At 46.8% G+C, this 21,198-nt stretch overlaps 1 protein-coding gene across 1 annotated transcript in view; it reads left to right on the top strand.

Annotated features, from left to right (window-relative positions):
- The window catches only part of GALT (galactose-1-phosphate uridylyltransferase), a 396,764-nt gene that overhangs the window by 337,026 nt on the left and 38,540 nt on the right, over window positions 1–21,198 (top strand). The gene's annotated exons all lie outside the window — the stretch shown is intronic.

Below are 21,198 nucleotides of genomic sequence, written 5' to 3'. Positions count from 1 at the left end.
TCTATGATTCTATGATAACCCACCAACGTCTCCCGAGCTGCAGAGACTCAGGTCTGTGAGAAGGAGAGACCTGAGTACTCGCAGGAGGAGTGCTCGCCTTCGAGCGAAACAGGGAGGTGAGTCGCTGGGGGATCAGGACCAGCTGTTACCCCAACTAAGATAAAAGGCTGTCAGTCCCCGCCCCAGGTTGCGGGAGCAATATTGCTGTATGCCAGATCCTGCCTGAGATCCTGTACCTGCCCTTGCCTGGTTTCCTGCCTCGTGTCCTGCCTTGGCCCTGTTGGACTGACTCTTAGTGGATTCTGGACCCGACCAGGACCACGTTACTCGGTTTACCCCTGGGCCCAGCACAGGAGGGAAGTCCTAAGGCTCAGTCAAGCCAAAGAGATAAAATAAGAAGGTACGATGTTATGTAATGTGATTATATGTAAAACCAATAAAAATCATTTATGTATATAAAAACTAGATGGGTCATTGGCCTGATGCCACAGGCCGCCTTTGGTGCAGTGATAAAAGTGCTAGCACATTTGCAGAGCTCTAAGCAGGGTCCAGAATGGTTTCCAGTTGGATGGGGGACCACATGTTGAGATTCCTACATTGCAGGAAGTTGGACTATAGATGATGCTTGGGGTCCCTTCCAATTCTATGATTCTATGCTGTTATGATGAAGTGGGCATTCAGCTGGAGAGAGAAGCTTTCACCACCCCCCATCACTTGGTCACAGCTTGCCTGAATGTGTGAAACTGCCTCGCTTGGAAAGTCTTCTGTTTGAATTTGCACCATTAATATGAAAGTCCTGTCGCTGATGCTTAGCCTACGATGGCTGGTTTGCCCTTGATACTACAGTCAATGAGGGATGGGAGCTCATATGTGGATCACCTCCGAGTCTGTCAGAAGAATTTTGCATTCCACCCACCAGAGATAAGTCAGTTATCTCCCAGAGGATGAGCAAGTCAAGAGCCTCTGATCCTGGCATGGAACACTGATTCCCTTCCAATTTACTTTCGACTCTGATTGAACTCTTGCCTGTATACTTCAGACTTTGCAGGGAGTTCAGGAGCTGTTAGACCAGAACAGTTGGTCGTGTGGAAAGGTCCTTTGGGTGTCAAAGGGGTCTAAGGAGCTTGGTTGGTTGATGTGTGCTTGTTCAGATCTCAAAGGACAACCTGGGTGGATGCTGAGCTGCAGTTTCCTCCAGAACCAATATTATCTGCATGGCGTTTTGGGGGGTCACTAAAACAGATATATACAGTGAGGGGGGAAAGTATTTGATCCCCTGCTAAATTTGCCTGTTTGCCCTCTGACGAAGAAATGACCAGTCCATAATTTTAGTGATAGGTTTATTGTTGCTGTGAGAGACAGAATAACAACAGGAAAACTCCCGGAAATCCAGAAGACAAAAGTCAGAGATTGATGTGCATTATAATGAGTGAAATAAGTATTTGATACCCTGTCAACCAGCCAGATGTCAGGCTACCTGGTATCTTCACTGTATGTAATGAGCTGAGATTAGAAGCACCTGCTGTAAAGGAGAGTCCTTACCTGTAATCCCAGCTCATTACAGTACCTGTACAGAAGACACCTGTCGACAGAAGCAATCAATCCAGCAGATTCCAAAGTAGCCACCAAGACCAAAGAGTTGTCCAAGAATGTCAGGGAGAAGACTGTAGACCTGCACAAGGCTGGACTGGGCTACAAGACTATTGCTCTAGACAGAACATGTACAGGCCTGTCTGCAGTTTGCCAATGTACATCTGAATGACCCAGAGGAGAACTGGGTGAAAGTGTTGTGGTCAGATGAGACCAAAATTGAGCTCTTTGGCATCAACTCAGGAGGAGGAGAAATGCTGCCGACGACCCCAAGAACACCATCCACACTGTCAAACATGGAGGGGGGCATATTATGCTTTGGGGGTGTTTTTCTGCTATGGGGACAGGACACCTTCACCGCATCGAAGGGACGATGGGTGGGACCATGTATCATCAAATCTTGGGTGAGCACCTCCTTCCCTCAGCCAGGGCATTGAAAATGGGTCGAGGATGGGTATTCCAGCATGATTATGACCCCAAACACACGGCCAAGGCAACAAAGGAGAGGCTCAAGAAGAAGCACATTAAGGTCCTGGAGTGGCCTAGCCAGTCTCCAGACCTTAACCCCATCAAAAATCTGTGGAGGGAGCTGAAGGTTTGAGTAGCTACACATCAGCCTTGAAATCTTACTGACTTGGAGAGGATCTCCAAAGAGGAGTGGGACAAAATACCTCCTGAGATGTGTGCAAACCTGGTGGCCACCTACAAAAAATGTCTGACCTCTGTAATTGCTTACAAGGCTTTTGCCACCAAGTACTAAGTCATCTTTTGCAAATGGATCAAATGCTTATTTCACTCATTATAATGTACATCAATCTCTGACTTTTGTCTTCTGGGTTTCTGGGGTTGTTTCCTGTTGTTATTCTGTCTCTCACTGCTACAATAAACCTACCATTACAATTATGGACTGGTCATTTCTTCGTCAGAGGGCAAACGGGCAAATTTAGCAGGGAATCAAATACTCCCCCCCCCCACTGTATTCTTATTTATTCTAAAATATCTTGACCGCTTTTTATTTAGACGTAACACTTTTAATTTAGGCATAACAAATGAAATGCTTTTAAACTTTCATATTGAATACTGGAATTTTAGAGCTGGAATGGATCCAATGGGTCATCTAGCCCAACCCCATGTAATGCAGAAATATAATATATAATGTAATGCATTCTCCCATGTCTTGCTTATTTGCCTCTCCCCTCCTCTTTATCTGTGGGCTCCTCTGCTCTGCCAAAATTTATATCTGCTTGTCTTCTTCATTAATTCCATCCTTAACCCACTTTTTAGCTTTTAAAAATGCCCAAAGGAAATGCATTGATAAATGCTCAGATTAAAAGAAAACAAATATTACAATTAAAAAATATCCAATTGCATTCCTTTAGATTGCAAGCGGCAGTCTTTCTTTAAAAAGAAAAAAAAGGGGGGGGACTTTATATGGGGGAAGAGAGAGCAATATATTTCTATAAATTGTCTTGTTTGTTGAGAGCATGATTAGGATTAATAGTAAATTGCATCAACAGAATGTCTCAGTGGAAAGGCTAAACATCCAAGGAAGTTGAGAGTTCGTGCATATCAAGGCAGCCTGCAAAAATCAGGCTGTTTGCCTTGGGAATTAATCCAAGACACTTGAGAACTCACTTATCCATACAAAGGGTTGAGGGGAGGGCAAATCTGTCTTCCAGTTTCTCCAAAGTTCTCATTTTTCCTTTCTTAAGTTCATTGCTCCACATTTCCACATCATTTTGCAGTTTAAAAGCAAGTCCTCACAAAAATTCATCAGCATTTGGGTGTGAATTCCTTCTGATATCCACATTTTTGAATGGAATTTTGTCTCATATACACATTTTTGCTAAGCGATTTCCCCAGCATAATGGCTTTTTTGTGTTACTTTCATGAATGCATACATCTTTATGCACATTTTAGTATATGCATTTTTGTAAAAATCACGTGGCTGGAGAACTGCAATGCAAAATTCAGAGAAATGTGAATTCCCAAGAGGGTCTGAGTTTCCGTTCCCAAATGTAAAATGCAAATTAAACAGGCACACTTCTGAAAGCAAATGACCCAGTTTTGTCATTTTAACCTGCAGTAATAGTTTTATAATTATTGATCTTGTTTTATATTGTTTTATGAGACTTGCTTTTAATGTTTCTACCAGCAGTTTTAAATTAATATTTAAGATCATATATTTCTAAATTGCTTAGCGGCTCAAATAAATATATACATTTTGTCAAATAAAAGTGACCCAATCAGACCTTCTTAGATCAGAATCTGAAGGTTTCGTTATGGTTGAAGAATAATTGTCAAAAAATATGTGACGAAGATCGCAAGTACAGACACTTGTAGAGAAATGCAGCAATAAATGGGAATAAAAGAAGAGCCCTTATACCATGTCAAATTAAAAAATCTGTTTTTAATGAACCGTTAAGAACTCTCTGTTTACATGTCAGATGTTCTGATAGTGCCCTGACCCACACTTTTGCTAGCTACTTCTCTTGGGGAGGAGTTGAATCTTGCTGCAGCTAGATTGTTAGTGGCCTCCCTCTGCAAGTCCAAAACGTCAGATTCATTGAAGTCCATGAGTTCCCGTGCTATGAGAGAGGGTGAGAAACTTTTCTCCATGCCATGAATAATTTTATATATACTACTTTCAAGTTGCCTCTTACTTGCCTTTTCTCTAAACTAAAAAGTTCCACCCCCTTGATTCCCTTGGAGTTCCCCTTTTCTGAACCTTTTCCAGCTCTACAATAAGATTTTTGATGAGGAAACCGGAACTGTGGGAGATGAGAGCACTGAATAGATGGCTTTGCCCTGCCTTATCCTGCAAAGAGTTTCTTGCTTGGCATACAATGAGATTGCAGGAGTAGTTCACTGCCAACTGAGTAAGGAGTACCGTAACCTTCCCTTTACTACAAATATAGGCCTGACCTAGTTCTTGAGAGCGTTGATTGCATCTTGTGTTGGTATAACCCAATTCCAAGAGATAAAACAATAGATCACAAATAGGCTCAGCATCATTCTAGGGAACAAAGCACCCAAAATAGCAACCAGATTAGATGCAGAGCTATTTTCATGCACAACATACTTGAAAAACCGAGAATTAAAAAGCAGATGAATAGAAATGCAAGCTGAAACTCGTTCTTGGTAATAAACATGTCTGGAAAGCTCAAGACAATTCATTGGGGTCACCTTGTCCAACAATGCAGGGGTCGCAACAAAAGAATCCCTGACAGAACGCGGTCCAAATCTGCTTAAAAACCTCCAAGGAAGGGGAGTCCACCATTTCCCTAGGAAGTCCACTCCGCTCTCCAACAGCTCTTGGTGTCAGAAAGTTCTTCCTGATGTTTAGTCAGCATCACCTTTCTTGTAACTTGAATCCTACTGTCAGGAGTCCGGATTCCCAGCTTGATAACACAGAAAGCGTAGGTAATTAAAAAGGAGGATTTATTGAAAAAACAAGCAGATAGCTCCGGATGGCGCTAACAAAGCCCGGTCCGGCATCAGTACTCAAGATGACCCTTCTGAAGACTCCTTCCGGCGTTGACAGACGATACTGAACTTACGACCCTTACGTCTCTTGTTTTGCTTCCTATCTAGCAGCCCTCCCATTCGCCGGCTTGTCAGATTTAGTGGCTCAGCTCCGACCTCTTTCCATTCTGAGATGCTGTCTCTGAGACTGTTTTCTTCCTGTGAGCTTTGGCTGTGTTCTAGCCTGCTCTCAGCTACTGCCTTATCAGCCTGCCCGTCAATGTCAGGAAGAGCCGAAGTCTGCAACTGCAGCTCTCACCTGCATGACTAACATTTAAGCCTCTCTGTTCCTGGCTGCTTTCTGCTGTTGGCTGCAAACCTTCACTTACAGTAAAGGTAAAGGAACCCCTGACCATTAGGTCCAGTCGTGGCCGACTCTGGGGTTGCGGTGCTCCTCTCGATTTATTGACTGAGGGAGCTGGCGTACAGCTTCCGGGTCATGTGGCCAGCAGGACTAAGCCACTTCTGGTGAACCAGAGCAGCGCACAGAAATGCCGTTTACCTTCCCGCCAGAGTGGTGCCTATTTATCTGCTTGCACTTTGAGGTGCTTTCGAACTGCTAGGTTGGCAGGAGCAGGGACTGAACAACGGGAGCTCACCCCGTCATGGGGATTCGAACCACCAACCTTCTGATCGGCAAGTCCTAGGCTCTGTGGTTTAACCCACAGCGCCACCCGCGTCCCTTCGCTTGGAGCTGGCTCATTCCTGACACCTACCCTCTGGAGCAGCAGAAAACAATCTTGCTCTATCTTCCATGATTCTGTTAGAGACAATGCAAGTAAGTAAATAAATAATTTGCAATTCTCCAGACTTACCCATGGGGTAAGAAGTTCAAAGGCACCTGGCACCAATCCATTGACTCTGGCCCATTTGATAGCCACCCAGAAACCAAAGGAAACTCTCTTCACATCCTGGTCCCGCCAGCTTAGATGTCGTTGACAAGCCACCCAGCGTCGTGAATGGAGAGTCAGCCTCAAGCCCTGTTATAACAGATCTCAGTTTGTGAAGTTTTTAAGATGCTCATTAGAAGCTGTTTTCTTCCTTCTTTCTTCCACTGGATGGTTCCCATTTGGATCCCCGACTTTCTGCATTCAATTATTTTACAGTATTAACTGGGCTGTTCTTACAGCCTGCCTGCTGTAGTAAGAGTTTGCTGAAACCCAAATGGAATTATAGCCGTGAGCATGCCTGACTCTTGCAAATACCCATTTTAAAAGGCCTGGAAATCTGAGGAAAAACAGCTGCTTCCTTTGGGCATGCTCATACCTGCCATAATTGAATCAGCACAGCTTGACCAGGCAGCCCCTCTCAGCAAGAAGCGTCTTGCTTGACCTGCAACCAAGCGAGGACATGTCAAGAAACAGCTCTGCTCAGGGTGGCCCCGTTCTCCTCCTTAAAGGATCTCCTCTCTTGCAAAGTACTCCATCATTATTTAACTAGGAACCCTGTTAAAGGTAAAGGTAAAGGTAAAGGGACCCCTGACCATCAGGTCCAGTCATGGCCGACTCTAGAGGTTGCGGCGCTCATGTCGCTTTACTGGCTGAGGGAGCCGGCGTACAGCTTCCAGGTCATGTGGCCAGCATGACTAAGTCACTTCTGGCAAAACCAGAGCAGCGCATGGAAATGCCGTTTACCTTCCCCCCAGAGCGGTACCTATTTATCTACTTGCACTTTGATGTGCTTTTGAACTGCTAGGTTGGCAGGAGCAGGGACCAAGCAATGGTAACTCACCCCGTCACAGGGATTCAAACCGCCGACCTTCTGATTGGCAAGTCCTAGGCTCTGTGATTTAACCCACAGCACCACCTGCGTCCCAGGAACCCTGTTAGACAAGGGCAATTCATTTTAAAATACCTCGCACTGGATGCATTTCAGTTTGAGGTTTTTAAAACTAATTCCCATCTCCTCTGATTTCTGTCATTCTACTTTTTAAAACATTTATCTGGTTTTAGAGACATTTACCGGATGCATTTTAGGCACTAGATAACATGACACTTGTCACCCTCTAGAGCAGCCTTTCTCAACTTCGGGTCCCCAGATTTCACGGGACTACAACTCCCATCATCCCTAGCCAGCAGGTAAGGGATGATAGGAGTTGTAGTCTAACTACATCTGGGGACCCATGGTCGAGGAGGGCTGCTCTAGACTCTAGGGACTTGGCTCATTATCTCAAACTAATGCCTGCAATTCTCCTTGGTCCCTTGACTCCACCTGCTGCAACTGTTCTGACCCTCTGAGTCCCTGTAATCCACATTTAGTTTCATCTTCTCAAAGGGAGAGCCAATTGGACCAGCCCAATGTGCCTCTGAAAACCAGCTCCAGGGATGAGGCCTGGAAACGATGCCTTATGAGGAACGGCTAAGGGAGCTGGGCATGTTTAGCCTGGAGAAGAGGAGGTTAAGGGGTGATATGATAGCCATGTTCAAATATATAAAAGGATGTCACATAGAGGAGGGAGAAAGGTGGTTTTCTGCTGCTCCAGAGAAGCGGACACTGAGCAATGGATCCAAACTACAAGAAAGAAGATTCCACCTAAACATTAGGAAGAACTTCCTGACAGTAAGAGCTGTTCGACAGTGGAATTTGCTGCCAAGGAGTGTGGTGGAGTCTCCTTCTTTGGAGGTCTTTAAGCAGAGGCTTGACAACTATATGTCAGGAGTGCTCTGATGGTGTTTCCTGCTTGGCAGGGGGTTGGACTCGATGGCCCTTGTGGTCTCTTCCAACTCTATGATTCTATGATTCTACGATTCTATGATGAGTAAACAATATAGGAAGACTTTTTGTTATCTGCTTTGTTTGTTTGCGTCTCAGAGGATGCTGGTGTTCCCAGACCTTTGTTCTGAGCTAGCAGGGCTCTTTTATGCAGTACTTCTAAACAGTTTCTGTCAAGAAACCACCAGTTGTGGGGGGCTCAATGTCTTCCCTTGTTTAGCTTGGCTTCCATCAACTATCCTGGCCCCTGGTCAACTCCAGTCTATAATGAAGCTTGTGCAAAAGAGATTAATCTATTGCATCACTGAGACCAAACAAAACCTTCTGGTTAATTTATGTATATTTTTTTTCTTTGGGAAGAAAAAAAAATAATTACCAGAAATTACTTTCCAAAATATGCAGTGATAAAGACCCAGGCAATACTTGAGTGCATAATCTCTGAGGCCCACTTCTGCTGAGAGTGATAAAACAAGAGTAACAAACTACTTGTATCTGGCATCGCACCAGCCAGCAGCTCTCGGCGCAGATAGGAGCGTAATTATTTCCTGTCATTTCATCCGGGGCTCCGAAAAGAAAGGGCAGCAATTTTGAGACACCCCTGCCTTGTTGTGCAAGGAATAAAAAATGCATTCAAATGATTGTCTGCCTCCTTCAAGAGGAATGGCGGCATAGGGAAATCAGGGGGAAGGGGAGTGCGCTGCAAACCAATTTAATGAGAGCAGAGCTGGGGCCACAAGGGGGAAGGTTAGAAGCAGAGAGCACAAACCACCTGCAACGTTCTCCTGCAGAGGGTCCCATTGGAGCGAAAGGGGTTTCAATTCAGCTTCTCCGCCTTGTATATCAGACCACAGGCTGGGTAGAGAACTGAGCTCAGTGGGGGAGCAAAGTGTTAGCATGCAGATAACCCCTCTACAATCCCAGGTATTTTTGACTGCAAAAATCATTGAATCGTGGAGTTGAAAGACAGCTAAAGAATCCCTGACAGATGGCTATCCAACCTCTGTTTGAAAGCTTCCAAGAAAGTCCCATTGTCAAACAACTCCCAGAGTAAAATCATCATCATCATCATCTGTTTATTCAGCATCTTTGTTGTCATTTGCATCCTTTGTTTTGGGTCCTATCTTCCAGGGGCAGCAAAAAAAAAAAAAAAGCTTTTTCCCCCTCTTCCACATGACAGCCCTTGAGATACTTGAAGACGGTTCTCATATCTCCTCTCAGTCTCCTCTCATCCAAGCTAAACATACCCAACTCCCTCAACCGTTCCTCATAAGGCCTGGTTTCCAGACCCTTGATCATCTTGGTTGCCCTCCTCTGCACATCCTCCAGCTTCTCAACACCCTTCTGTTTACTCGCATCACCCAGCTTAGGACCACAGCCCCAAGTGGATCCATACTGGATCAATCCACATGGAACCCAGGAAGCTGTCTTCTCCCAAAGGAAGCCATTGATCCATCCAACCCAATGCTTCCTGCTTTGAGTGGCAGGGACAGCTCTCCAGGGCCTCGGGGCTTTCCCAGCCTTTTAACTGGAAGTTCAACCAGGGACCTCTTGCACGAACAGCAGGCAGCATGCCGCCCCCTTTGAGCTGAGTGCCCCCCTACTCAGCTGCTGCCCCCCCGCCCAACCCATCTCTCCTGATTGAGCATCCTGCTGCCCTTTCGTCCCATGAACTTTCATGTGGCAGCCCTTAATATATTTGAAGATGGCTATCATATCTCCTCTCAGTCTTCTCTTTTCAAGGCTAAACATATCCAGCTCCTTCAACCGTTCCTCATCAGGCTTGGTTTCCAGACCCTTGATCATCTTGGTCGCCCTCCTCTGCACATCTTCCAGCTTGTCAACATCCTTCTTAAACTGCAGCACCCAGAACTGGACACAGGATGCCAGGTGAGGTCTGATCAAAGCAGAAGAGAGCTATATTATTGCTTCCTTTGATAGGGACAGTAGACTTCTGTTGATGTCTAGGAGTAATGGGACTGGAACAGATTCTTTGCTAAAAGCCTCTTGAGAGTGGGCAGGACTTAGCTGGGTGGGTTTTAATTCTGATTTAGAGCTTAGTGAGTTTGACCAAATTGCGGGAGGCAGTGGAAGACAGGAGTGCCTGGCGTGCTCTGGTCCATGGGGTCACGAAGAGTCGGACACAACTAAACAACAACAACAGGGGTGGGAGCCTCTGAACTTCAGGTCAAAACCAGGCTCCCCAGGGGGCCCCCATTTGGGTCACCAAGCCATTTTGGCCAACTACATCCACCTGCCTTACACCCAAAGGGGGTTTGCAGGCACTAACAGTCAGCTGATCAGTGGCACCTGCAAAGCGTTTGGGCTATCAGCTGATTGCTGGGTCTTCAAAGCACAGCACAGGACTCATTGCAAGTACTGACAACCCGTTGAATGTAGGATGGCTTCTTTATATGACATGTCCACTCCTTCCACCTAGTTGCTACATTTTAGAAAAGAAAGGAAAAGCAATGTTATTTTACACCATATTCTCTCAGGATGTTCCACAGATGTTCCTCTTGAGCCTGGGAGAAGAGCGATTCTTCCACCAGGACAGAAAAGGGCTTTGAACTAGCCTGCGAGGAGTTGAAATAGCTTCCCATTCCTGGTGGCCTTATTTTCAGCCAGCCTCCACAGGGAAAGAACAGGCCCACTGCCTGAGACTCTTGCAATGTGTGTGTTGAATTTTAACCTGCCTCCCATGAGGTTCCCTTTAGGACAGCCAAATCCCATCAGAGGAGGCAAAACCGATGGCTGAAGACCAAAAGAGAGGCTGGCTCCCAGGACAAAGCACATCTCTGCAATGAAAGCAGACAGCAGAGCTGTGACTTTATCATACAAATCCATCTTGCAATGGTCTGGTAAAGGCAGGGCTGGGGGCCTGGCTGAAACACTCATAATTTAAACCCAGTGGCTCCTTCCTTCCTTCCTCCCTCCCTCCCTCCCTCCCTCCCTTCCCTTCCCTTCCCTTCCCTTCCCTTCCCTTCCCTTCCCTTCTCCCTTGCTTTCCTCATCTTTCATAACACTAGAACTCATGGATATGCCATGAAGCTGAGTGTTGGAAGATACAGGATGGGTTTTAAAAATAGTTACAGGTAGGTAACCGTGTTGGTCTGCCATAGTCAAAACAAAATTTAAAAATTCCTTCCAGTAGCACCTTAGAGACCAACTAAGTTTGTTATTGGTATAAGCTTTCATGTGCACGAACACTTCTTCAGATACTTCTTCCATCTGAAGAAGTGTGCATGCACACGAAAGCTCATACCAATAACAAACTTGGTTGGTCTCTAAGGTGCTGCTGGAAGGGTTTTAAAAAGTACTTCTTAACACAATGCAACCCAGCCAGATGTGTGGGATATAAGTAATAAAAATATTAATAATAATAATAATTAGACTGCAGAACTCACACCCACAGGAAGCAGTGATGGCCACCAGGTTGGGTGGCTTTTAAAGGGGATGAAGAAAGGGCTATTCAGGTTATTAGCCATGATGGATACGCACGGCCTCCGAAGTAATAGGTACTGATGCTTCTGGGTCCCAATTGCTGGAAACAGCAGGAGTGAAGGATGCTCTTGTGCTTGAATCCTGCTTATGAGTTTCCCACAGACATCTGCTCAGCCACTGTGAGAACAGGATGCTGGGCTAGATGGGCCATTTGTCTGATCCAGCAGCCTCTTCTTGTGTTCCTATGTTCCTTTATTTCCCTCCCTTGCATTTCCTAGCACTCAGATGACATATGAAAAAAACTAATGCTCAATCAATTGCTACCTTCCCTGGGAGCTCTCCATGGTGCTGCAGAACCTGACCCTGATGTTACTACCTGGCATCCGAACCTTATTCCTTCCCGCTTCCACTGCTGGATGGCTCCCTGTGAAGGCTATTTGTTCTCCCTGACTGTCATGGTTCACTGCCTAGCCAAAATGGAGAAGGGCAGGTCTAGAATCGTAATCTCCTACGAAATCCTGCAGGTGAGTATGGGGATGGAGAGTCAACATCTCCACAGCCAAGCAGAACCTGAACTAGGCAGAAACAGACAACATAAGCAAAATATTTGAACCGAGCCTATAGTTCTTTTCACATGCATGGGAGACACAAGCATTGCTAGAGAGGAACACATCTATGAATGCATTGTTCCACATGGCCCCTTTTCTGGATGCTGTGGTGATCAGGGAGTCTTTGAAGAGCCAGTTTAGAAGAGAAAAGAGTTGGAAACATCTCATGATCTCCTTCCTTGGAAGTTTTCAAGCAGAGGTCAGATGGTCATCATGGTTGAGATTCCTGCATTGCAAGGGGTTGGACTAGATGAACCCCAGGGTCCCTTGCAACTCAACAATTCTTTTTTGTTTGTTTGTTTGTTTAAAAAATATTAAGAATTTCAACATAACAAATTATCAAAACAAAACATCTTCATTATTTCCCCCTCCTTTTCCCCCTCCCCCTCCCCCTCCCCAAAGAACCTTCCCTCCCTCCCCCCAGACTTCCCTCAGCTCCTCTCTCTGATTTCTCAACTCATATTATTCTCTGCATACTGTAAAATTGTATATATCCTTTTATTATCTGTTTACTAAATTAACCCTCAATAAATTTGTGTATGTTTATTCAAAACCTGCCAAGGAGTCCAGTTCATCTTGTTGTCTTTTTAAATAATTTGTAAAAAGTTCCCATTCTTCTTTAAAGTCACAGTTGTCCTTATCTCGCAGTTTGCATGTCAGTTTCGTCAGTTCTGCATAGTTCATCAATTTCTCTTGCCACTGTTCTTTTGTCGGGGTTTACCTCATTCTTCCATCCTTGTGCTATCAAGACTCTTGCCACTGCAACTCGACAATTCTATGATGCACTGGGCTCACAAAGAACATTATATTTCTTCTGGGTCACACCAGAGGCATATCTTATCCATTATTCTGTTCCCACAGTGGCCAACCAGATACTTTCAAGCAGAACATAAACCCAGAAGCACTCACCTATTCTAGATTGCTCCAATGCTGGCATCCAGAGAGGGGCTGATGTCAGATGTAGTATAGAGCTTTAGTGACTAGTAGCCCTTGATAGCTTTATCCACTGTGATTTCATCAAAACTCCCTTTAGAGCTATCTGACTTGGTGGCTATCACTTGCTGCAGCAATTTCCATAGTTTAACCATTCACATGTTAAAAAGCAGTTCCTTTTGCAGGTCCTGCAACTTCTAACATTCAATTGCATTGGAGGACATGAGAGTCCTCGACTTCTAGCCTTATGAGAGAAGAGGGCTGTCACATGGAAGATGGAACAAGCCTGTTTTTTGTTGCTCCAGAGGGTATGACCCAAACCAAATGGATTCAAAAGACAAGAAAGGAGATTTCCAATGAAATTGCAAGGCCCATCTTTTTCTAGTGAGAAGTCAGTTTCTCCCTTTACCAAAGCAAGAAGTCTGTGGTCAGTCTGGGCGATACCATAAGTCCCTTCCTGTTCTTGGGATCCTGTTTCTGTGGGGGTGGGCTGTATGAGAGCAAGCGTGCCAATGGCTTTGGCTGACTAGTTAAGCACCACAATTAGCATAACGAAAGAAGTTGCTCTGTGCCGTAGAAGGAACAGGCGAGCCTTCCTGAACCAACCTTATCTAAATGCTAGGTATGAGAACAAAAGCCAGAGAGTTGTGGGTGGGTGAGCTAGAAACAGGCTGGAAGATGGAGACACAGAGACATGCTTGATTCTGTGCTGGATCCAAAGCTGTGATTGGTGGAGAAGCAAGATCTGTTAGGGTGTTAATGCTGTGAGCCCCTCCATCTTTTTATTTTTTTATTTTTACTTTATTTACAACATAGTCCACAACAATTCATGCATACAAACCTACCCACCACCACTGACAATTTAATTATCAGAATTAAACTCCTATCCCCTTACACAAAGAAAACATAACATAAAATTAAGACTTCCTTTATCCTGTAAATGGCCTCCTTATTTACTTCTTGTATAATGTTTCTTTTACATGTGATTATTACAATTTTTCCTAATTATGACTTTAAAAACCGCAACGTCTCCTGTAGAAATTAATCGGAACAAGTCCAGGTGTATATTTGGGGGCACAGTTTGGTAAAGTATTCTCTGCATTTCCCCCATTCTTTTTGAAATTCTTGTCTTGGCTGTCCGCTGATTGTCTCTGTTAATCTGGCCAATTCTAATAATTTATCCTGCCATTCCCTTCCATCTTCTTCTCAGATTGTATAGATGTCTAAATAAAACACCACATTCCCCACTGACCTTCATTCCAAGAAAGCCAGACCTCTGAAGTCTCTCACCACTCGGAAATTGGCGTGACGTCTAACAATATTCTTAGTGTTGGTCCCTCGTCTCCCTAAACCCAGAGGACCTCAGCTAGCCTCCTCTTGTATGATGTTTATTTTCCACCAGTAAAATAAGCGTGATGGGAAGTGAGGCGAGACTAACGATTATGCCAAATGAGGTGACATTTTGTGCTTATAATTATTTTGCTTCATTCAGCCAGGCTTTGGGAAAGGGGAAAAAAAACACAGAGAAGGAAGCATGAAAAGAATCCATTAAATCACTTTGGTGTTTATTCTGCATCTGACTGCCTGAGCCAGCAGTTACATCTCCCGACATCTCGCCGTACCTGCAATTCAGGAAAATTGCCTTTCCAAATTACCGTCTTTAGTCAGATATCCACGCGCAGCTTCGCGGCAAGAGCCAGACAGAAATGAAATGGACTAAAACGCTAATCCAGCCAGGGGTTCGCTGGGCTTCTTCAAAGGGACCGGCGTCAGAGCATCCATCCTGCTTATTAAAAGGTCATGGGGATTAGTGGTTGGGGTGCTGAAGAAGTCCCTGCAACAGCAGCCAGTTCAAGCAGGAAAAGTTGATTAAGGTGTCGACCGAGTCTTCAAGCTGACCGAGGTTGCTCTGTGTACTATCTATAGTCAGGGCTGTCCAGAAGGAAACACAGCTGTCCTTGTGTTCAAAAGAAGCACAGAATTGCAGAGTTGGAATGTTCATCTAGACCAGGCACCCCCAACCTGCAGCCCTCCAGATGTTTTGGCCTACAACTCCCATGATCCCTAGCTAACAGGACCAGTGGACAGGGATGATGGGAATTGTAGTCCAAAACATTTGGAGGGCCGAAGGTTGGGGATGCCTGATCTAGACCAACCCTCTGCAATGCAGGAATCACTTCTTTAGAAAACCTGACAGATAGACATCCAAACCCTGTTTAATAACCTCCAATGAATGAGAGTCCTGCATTGCAAGATTTGGAATAGATAATATTCCTTCCTTCCTTCCTTCCTTCCTTCCTTCCTTCCTTCCTTCCTTCCCTCCCCAGCCACTGGTTTCCCTAGGCACTCTGGGCGACTTTCTGCAGAACATTAAAAACAGATTATTAAAAACACAAGAAAAGATCAATACCATTGACCATGTTGTCCTTCTGGAGTGGCTGTCCAATAACCACAACAACAACAGCAACCCATCTGGCTGGGTTCCCCCAGCCACTCTGGGTGGCTAACAGCATACACAGAAACATAGTACAGTGGTACCTCGGATTACATACCCTTCAGGTTACAGACTCCGCTAACCCAGAAATAGTACCTCAGGTGTAATGGTTCTAGGGGGTTGCTCGTGTGTAAATCGACGCCACACCTGGCTAGGTTGCCTGGGTGAACCCTTTCTGTCCGGACAGCCACTCACCCGTGGCTGTCTCAATCGCTGGCTGGCAGAATCCATCAGTGGGTGTTTCTTGAACTTCTTCCAGCAAAGAAGCTCTTTGACGCCTAGTCGCCGCCTACTCTCCCTGCGCGGAAGTCTTCTGCGCAGGGTGGGTGTGGGCAGCGGAGGACCCGTGCTCTCCTCACTGGTCTCCAGCGAGGAGTCCTGGAGCCCCCTCGCCGATTCCCCCTTCTGCCCCCCTTCTCCACTGGTGCTATGCTGAATTCCTTCCCCAGAAGATGGGCTGCTTCTCTCCCTCCCGGAACGCTCTCCGGAACCCCTCTGGAGCGCTCCCTCTCCCTCGGGCTCCGATGGCAGTTCCCTGACATCAGGTTAAGAACTTTGCTTCAGGATAAGAACAGAAATCATGCTCCAGCAGCGTGGCAGCAGCGGGAGGCCCCATTAGCTAAAGTGGTGCTTCAGGTTAAGAACTGTTTCAGGTTAAGAACAAACCTCCAGAACGAATTAAGTACTTAACCCGAGGTACCAATGTAAAACTTCAAACATTAAAGACTTCCAATACAGGGTTGCTTTCAGATGTCTTCTAAAAGTCGGATAGTTGTTTATTTCCTTGACATCTTGTGGGAGGGTGTTCCACAGGGCGGGCGCCACCACCGAGAAGTCCCTCTGCCTGGTTTCCTGTAACTTGGCTTCTCGCAGGGAGGGAACTGGCAGAAGCCCCTCAGAGCTGGACCTCAGTGTCCGGGCAGAACAATAGGGGTGGAGAATCTCCTTTAGGTTTACTGGGCCGAGGCCAAGGTATATATGACCCTTGAGGTCCCTTCCAGCTCAACCATTCTATGATTCCAGGACCTTGCAAGGTGATGGACTCTCCTTTCCTGTAGGTTTTTAAAGAGAGGTTGAATGACCACCTGTCCAGGGAGTCTTTAGCTCTGATTCCTAGATGAGTCTTGTAGTCCCTCCAACGTTTAAGTTTGTGTAGAGTGCAAGGGAAAAAACCACCCTTTATAAATTGGATTGACAGTTCTTCATTAAACTTAGTCCAAGTATTGGACCCTGGGAGGCATGTCCTTGAAGCAAAAACAGGCCAGAAAGATGACTTGAATGAAAGGCCCTTCAAGGCAGTCTTTCCTCCCTGCCCTCTTCTGAGCATTCATTATCAATGCAAATATTCCATGCTGCTGCAGGTAGAGAACAATCTTTACAAGCCTCCTTTTGCACTTCAAAGAAGTATTGACAATGGCTCAAACAGCAGGAGGACTTCACATACTGACAATAGCCCCAGAAAAAGTCTAGACTTCCGCCTATCATTTCACTTTTCTTTTCTTTGCAGCCGGGTAGGAGAAGGTGTTTTTTGAAAGTGAAAATACGCCCAAATCCCAAATTGCATGCTCAGACCTGGGGAGGGATCTTCACAAAAGAAGGTAAGAAGAGGCTGCTGGATCAGGCCAATGGCCCATCTAGTCCAGCATCCTGTTGGATTCTAAAGGGAATCCTGGAAGCAGGAGTTCAGTAATTGGTATTCAGAAGCAATGCTGCCTTCAACTATGGAGGCAGACCATAGCCATCCTGACTAGGAGCCTTCTGCTCCTCCATGAATTCATCTAAATCCTCTTTTAAAGCTGTGGGTTAAACCACAGAGCCTAGGACTTGCTGATCAGAAGGTCGGCGGTTCGAATCCCCATGACAGGGTGAGCTCTCGTTGCTCAGTCCCAGCTCCTGCCAACCTAGCGGTTCGAAAGCACGTCAAAGTGCAAGTAGATAAATAGGTACCACTCCGGCGGGAAGGTAAACAGTGTTTCCGTGCGCTGCTCTGGTTCTCCAGAAGCAGCTTAGTCATGCTGGCCACATGACCTAGAAGCTGTATGCCGGCTCCCTCGGCCAGTAAAGCGAGATGAGCGCCACAACCCCAGAGTCGGCCATGACTGGACCTAATGGTCAGGGGTCCCTTTACCTTTTTATAGAATCATAGGATCATACAGTTGGAAGGGACCCAAGGGTCATCTAATCCAATCCCCTGAAATGCAGGACTCTCAGCTAAAGCATCCATGGCAGATGGCCACCCAACCTCTGCTTAAAAACCTATAGAATCGTAGAGTTTGATGGGACCCCCAGGGTCTTCCAAGTTGGTGGCAATCACTGCCTCTTGCAGGACTGAAGGACTTCCTTTTCTTTCTCCCGACAATAAGCATTTGTGATGGCCTGAGACTCAGGCTCGGACTCGGAACCAGAGGAGTCTCAGTCTGCACTGGATCCTTTGCCCCAGGCGGCATCTGAACCTAGTCTGGGGCCTGACCCTGAAGAGTCCCAGTCTGCAGAGGTTCCCCTGCAACAAGCACCAGCTGGGCCAAGTCAGGGGCCTGAGCCTGCCCTGGCTCCAGATGCGGGGATGACCTCGTTGCCTCCAGCTGGGCCATCACTTACAGCTGCTCCACTACCGGTTGGGTCAGAGGAGGCTGGGGCGGCCTCTGGGTCTAGTAACCCGCCGACGTCTCCCGAGCTGCAGAGACGAAGGTCTGAGAGAAGGAGAGACCTGAGTACTCGCAGGAGGAGTGCTCGCCTTTGGGAGAAACAGGGAGGTGAGTCGCCAGGGGATCAGGACCAGCCGTTACCCTGACAAAGATAAAAGGCTGTCGGACCCTGCCCCAGGTTGTGGGAGCAACATTGCTGTATGCTAGATCCTGCCTGAGATCCTGTACCTGTCCTTGCCTGGTTTCCTGCCTCATGTCCTACCTTGGCCCTGTCGGACTCACTCCTAGAGGAACCTTTGGATTCTGGATCAGTCCTGGACTGCGTTTCACAGGTTACCCCCGGGCCCAGCACAGCATTAAACTCTTTTTATTGATAATTTTACACTTTCTGTTTGCATCCCTGCTAACCATAGAGAGCTTTGCAAACCACTTTGACCAAACAATCACTGGCTTAGCGTGATGAGCAAGCCAAACCACAAAGCTGGAAAGAACCTTGGAGGTCACAGAGCCTCCTTTTGTCGTGTGCAGCTTGGTTCGCTTTCCTGAGTTGCCTGAAACATTTGAAAGCATATTTCCACGTACTTTGCAGAACTTACTGACGTCTCCCTGTGGTCCCGGTTGCCTGGCCTGATCCATGGAGAGCTACGGTTGGGATCCTCCAGTTTGCAGCATGTGCTTGTGAGGTGTGTGTTTCTGTGTGGTCCCTGCCAGCTTCCCCTGCTTTATTTATGACCATCATTCTGCCCGGACGCTGAGGTCCAGCTCCGAGGGCCTTCTGGCAGTTCCCTCGCTGCGAGAAGCCAAGTTGCAGGGAACCAGGCAGAGGGCCTTCTCGGTAGTGGCAACCGCCCTATGGAACGCCCTCCCACCAGATGTCAAAGAGAAAAACAACTACCAAACTTTTAGAAGACATCTGAAGGCAGCCCTGTTTAGGGAAGCTTTTAATTTTTAATAGGTTATTGTATTTTGGTGTTCTGTTGGAAGCCATCCAGAGTGGCTGGGGAAACCCAGCCAGATGGGCGGGGTATAAATAATAAATTATTGTTATCATTATTATTAAAAGAGGATTGGACCAAACCTAGACAGCATCTTAAAAAGCAGAGACATCACCTTGCCAACAAAAGTCCGCATAGTTCAAGCTATGGTTTTCCCAGTAGTGATGTATGGAAGTGAGAGCTGGACCATAAAGAAGGCTGACTGCCGAAGAATTGATGCTTTTGAATTCTGGTGCTGGAGGAGACTCTTGAGAGTCCCATGGACTGCAAGAAGATCCAACCTCTCCATTCTGAAGGAAATCAGCCCTGAGTGCTCCCTGGAAGGACAGATCCTGAAGCTGAGGCTCCAAGACTTTGGCCACCTCCTGAGAAGAGAAGACTCCCTGGAAAAGACCCTGATGTTGGGAAAGATGGAGGGCACAAGGAAAAGGGGACGACAGAGGACGAGGTGGTTGGACAGTGTTCTCAAAGCTAGCAACATGAGTTTGACCAAACTGCGGGAGGCAGTGGAAGACAGGAGGGCCTGGCATGCTCTGGTCCAGGGGGTCACGAAGAGGCAGACACGACTAAACGACTAAACAACAACTGACAGGACTGCCACTAGCCAGGATGACTGTGCTCTCACCTCATGGCTGGAGGCAGCAATGTGCCCGAAAACCAGTCGCTGGAAACCACAGGAAGGGAGAATGCGCTGTGAAAACAGGCTGCTGGACTAGACAGGCCACTGGCTGCTTTCAGCAGGCCCTTCTTATGTTGTCAAAAAAGAAACTCCATAGATGCAGGGACAGGTGAAATAGCTTCCCTGGAGTAGAGAGAGTGTGTTCCCTGAATGCCTCCTTCTTCCCTGGCCTGCTTCCCGCTGAATATTTCATTGTGCACCCTCCCCTCCCCCCCTTTTGGAAAGGAAGTGCGCCATAAATATTCATCCCGCCAGCACTTACGGGTCTATTAAAAGCAGCCTCCTCTTCTCTCCCCAAGGTGGCTTCATCCATTCCGATTATGCTAAGGGCCTTGCGCTAAATATGCCATCACCCTGGCGATGGATGCTGCCCGCAGAGTGGGTCCACCCTGACATTAATCGAAAGGCCCTTAATGAAGTCGGCGTGTTGCCGGCGCGCATTAAGAGGATGCTCTGGACAGCACCCAAACAGCATGTTGGGACGGCCAACAGAAGCAGGAGACAGGGAGGGGGCTCTCTGTGTGTGCACCCGAGGTAGAGAAAGCACTTAAGGACTTTCTCTCTCTCTCTCAGGGGTGGGGGAGGACAAATATCTAATGGATTTTTTATTGCTAGTCAGCCTTTCAGACTCGGGCTTCTCCCCCCCTCCCCCCCCCATGTTCAGGTATATTAACAGTCTTTGACTTCTCCCTCCGCCACTTTCCCTCCCAGATGTTACGGCTGAAATACCTTCCATTTGCTTGCTTTCATTTCTGCAACATTCAACAGTTTGCTCTGCAGGCTTCCTTCCTTCCACACCCCCCCCCCACTTTAATTTCCTTGCTGACTCTGCTTTTCCCCCCCAGCCCCTTTCACATATATAAAAAAGGAGGAAAATCAGTAGCTACACAGCACATTTCTCTATCGAGGTCAGTTTCAAGCCGGTGGAAATGGTGGATCCATCTGGCATAATGCGGTGGTGAAATGCAGTGGTTTTCGTGACTTCCAATTGCTCAGAAGTGTCGCCCCCACCCCAATGAAGAGGCGTTTGTTGCTCAACATTCAAAGCAAGCATAGTTGAGAGCACAGGAGGTTTTAGAGTAGGGTGACCATTGCGCCACACCATGTTGCAGGGGGCACCACAACAGTGCTGCAGAACAGGGGGTGGAGACGAGAGGTTGGGGGCAGAGAGTTTTAGCATCACACAGGGTGCCACTGAAAATTGAGATTCCCAGGTCTGCCACTGTTGGGAGAGGTGCTCGTGCAGGCAAAAGAAATAAGTCCCAGTTTCTGGAGAAAGTGTGTCAGGTGTGCGTGCAGGAGCCAGGCCCTGTGACCAATAGGACTTTGCAGGACTGGGGCCTTCCTAAGTTTGTTCTGGAGAGGCAAGGTGCGGCTGCACAGGTGAGGCCGATTGGTAACTCACAGCACCTGGTGGCAAGAGCTGGGAAGGGATATAAGGTCAGCATTTCCCTTCGGCTCTTTGCCACAGCAACATGCTTCTTGCCTTTGTTTTCTTGCTTCTGATCCTTGAACCTTGGCTTCTTGACTCCCTGCTTCCTGACCCTCAGACCCCCTACCTTCATGACTCCTTGCT

This window comes from Podarcis filfolensis, assembly GCF_964270895.1.
Source record: "Podarcis filfolensis genome assembly, chromosome: 11".
NCBI classification, from domain to species: Eukaryota; Metazoa; Chordata; class Lepidosauria; order Squamata; family Lacertidae; genus Podarcis; species Podarcis filfolensis.
This window is presented reverse-complemented; position numbering and strand designations above follow the sequence as displayed.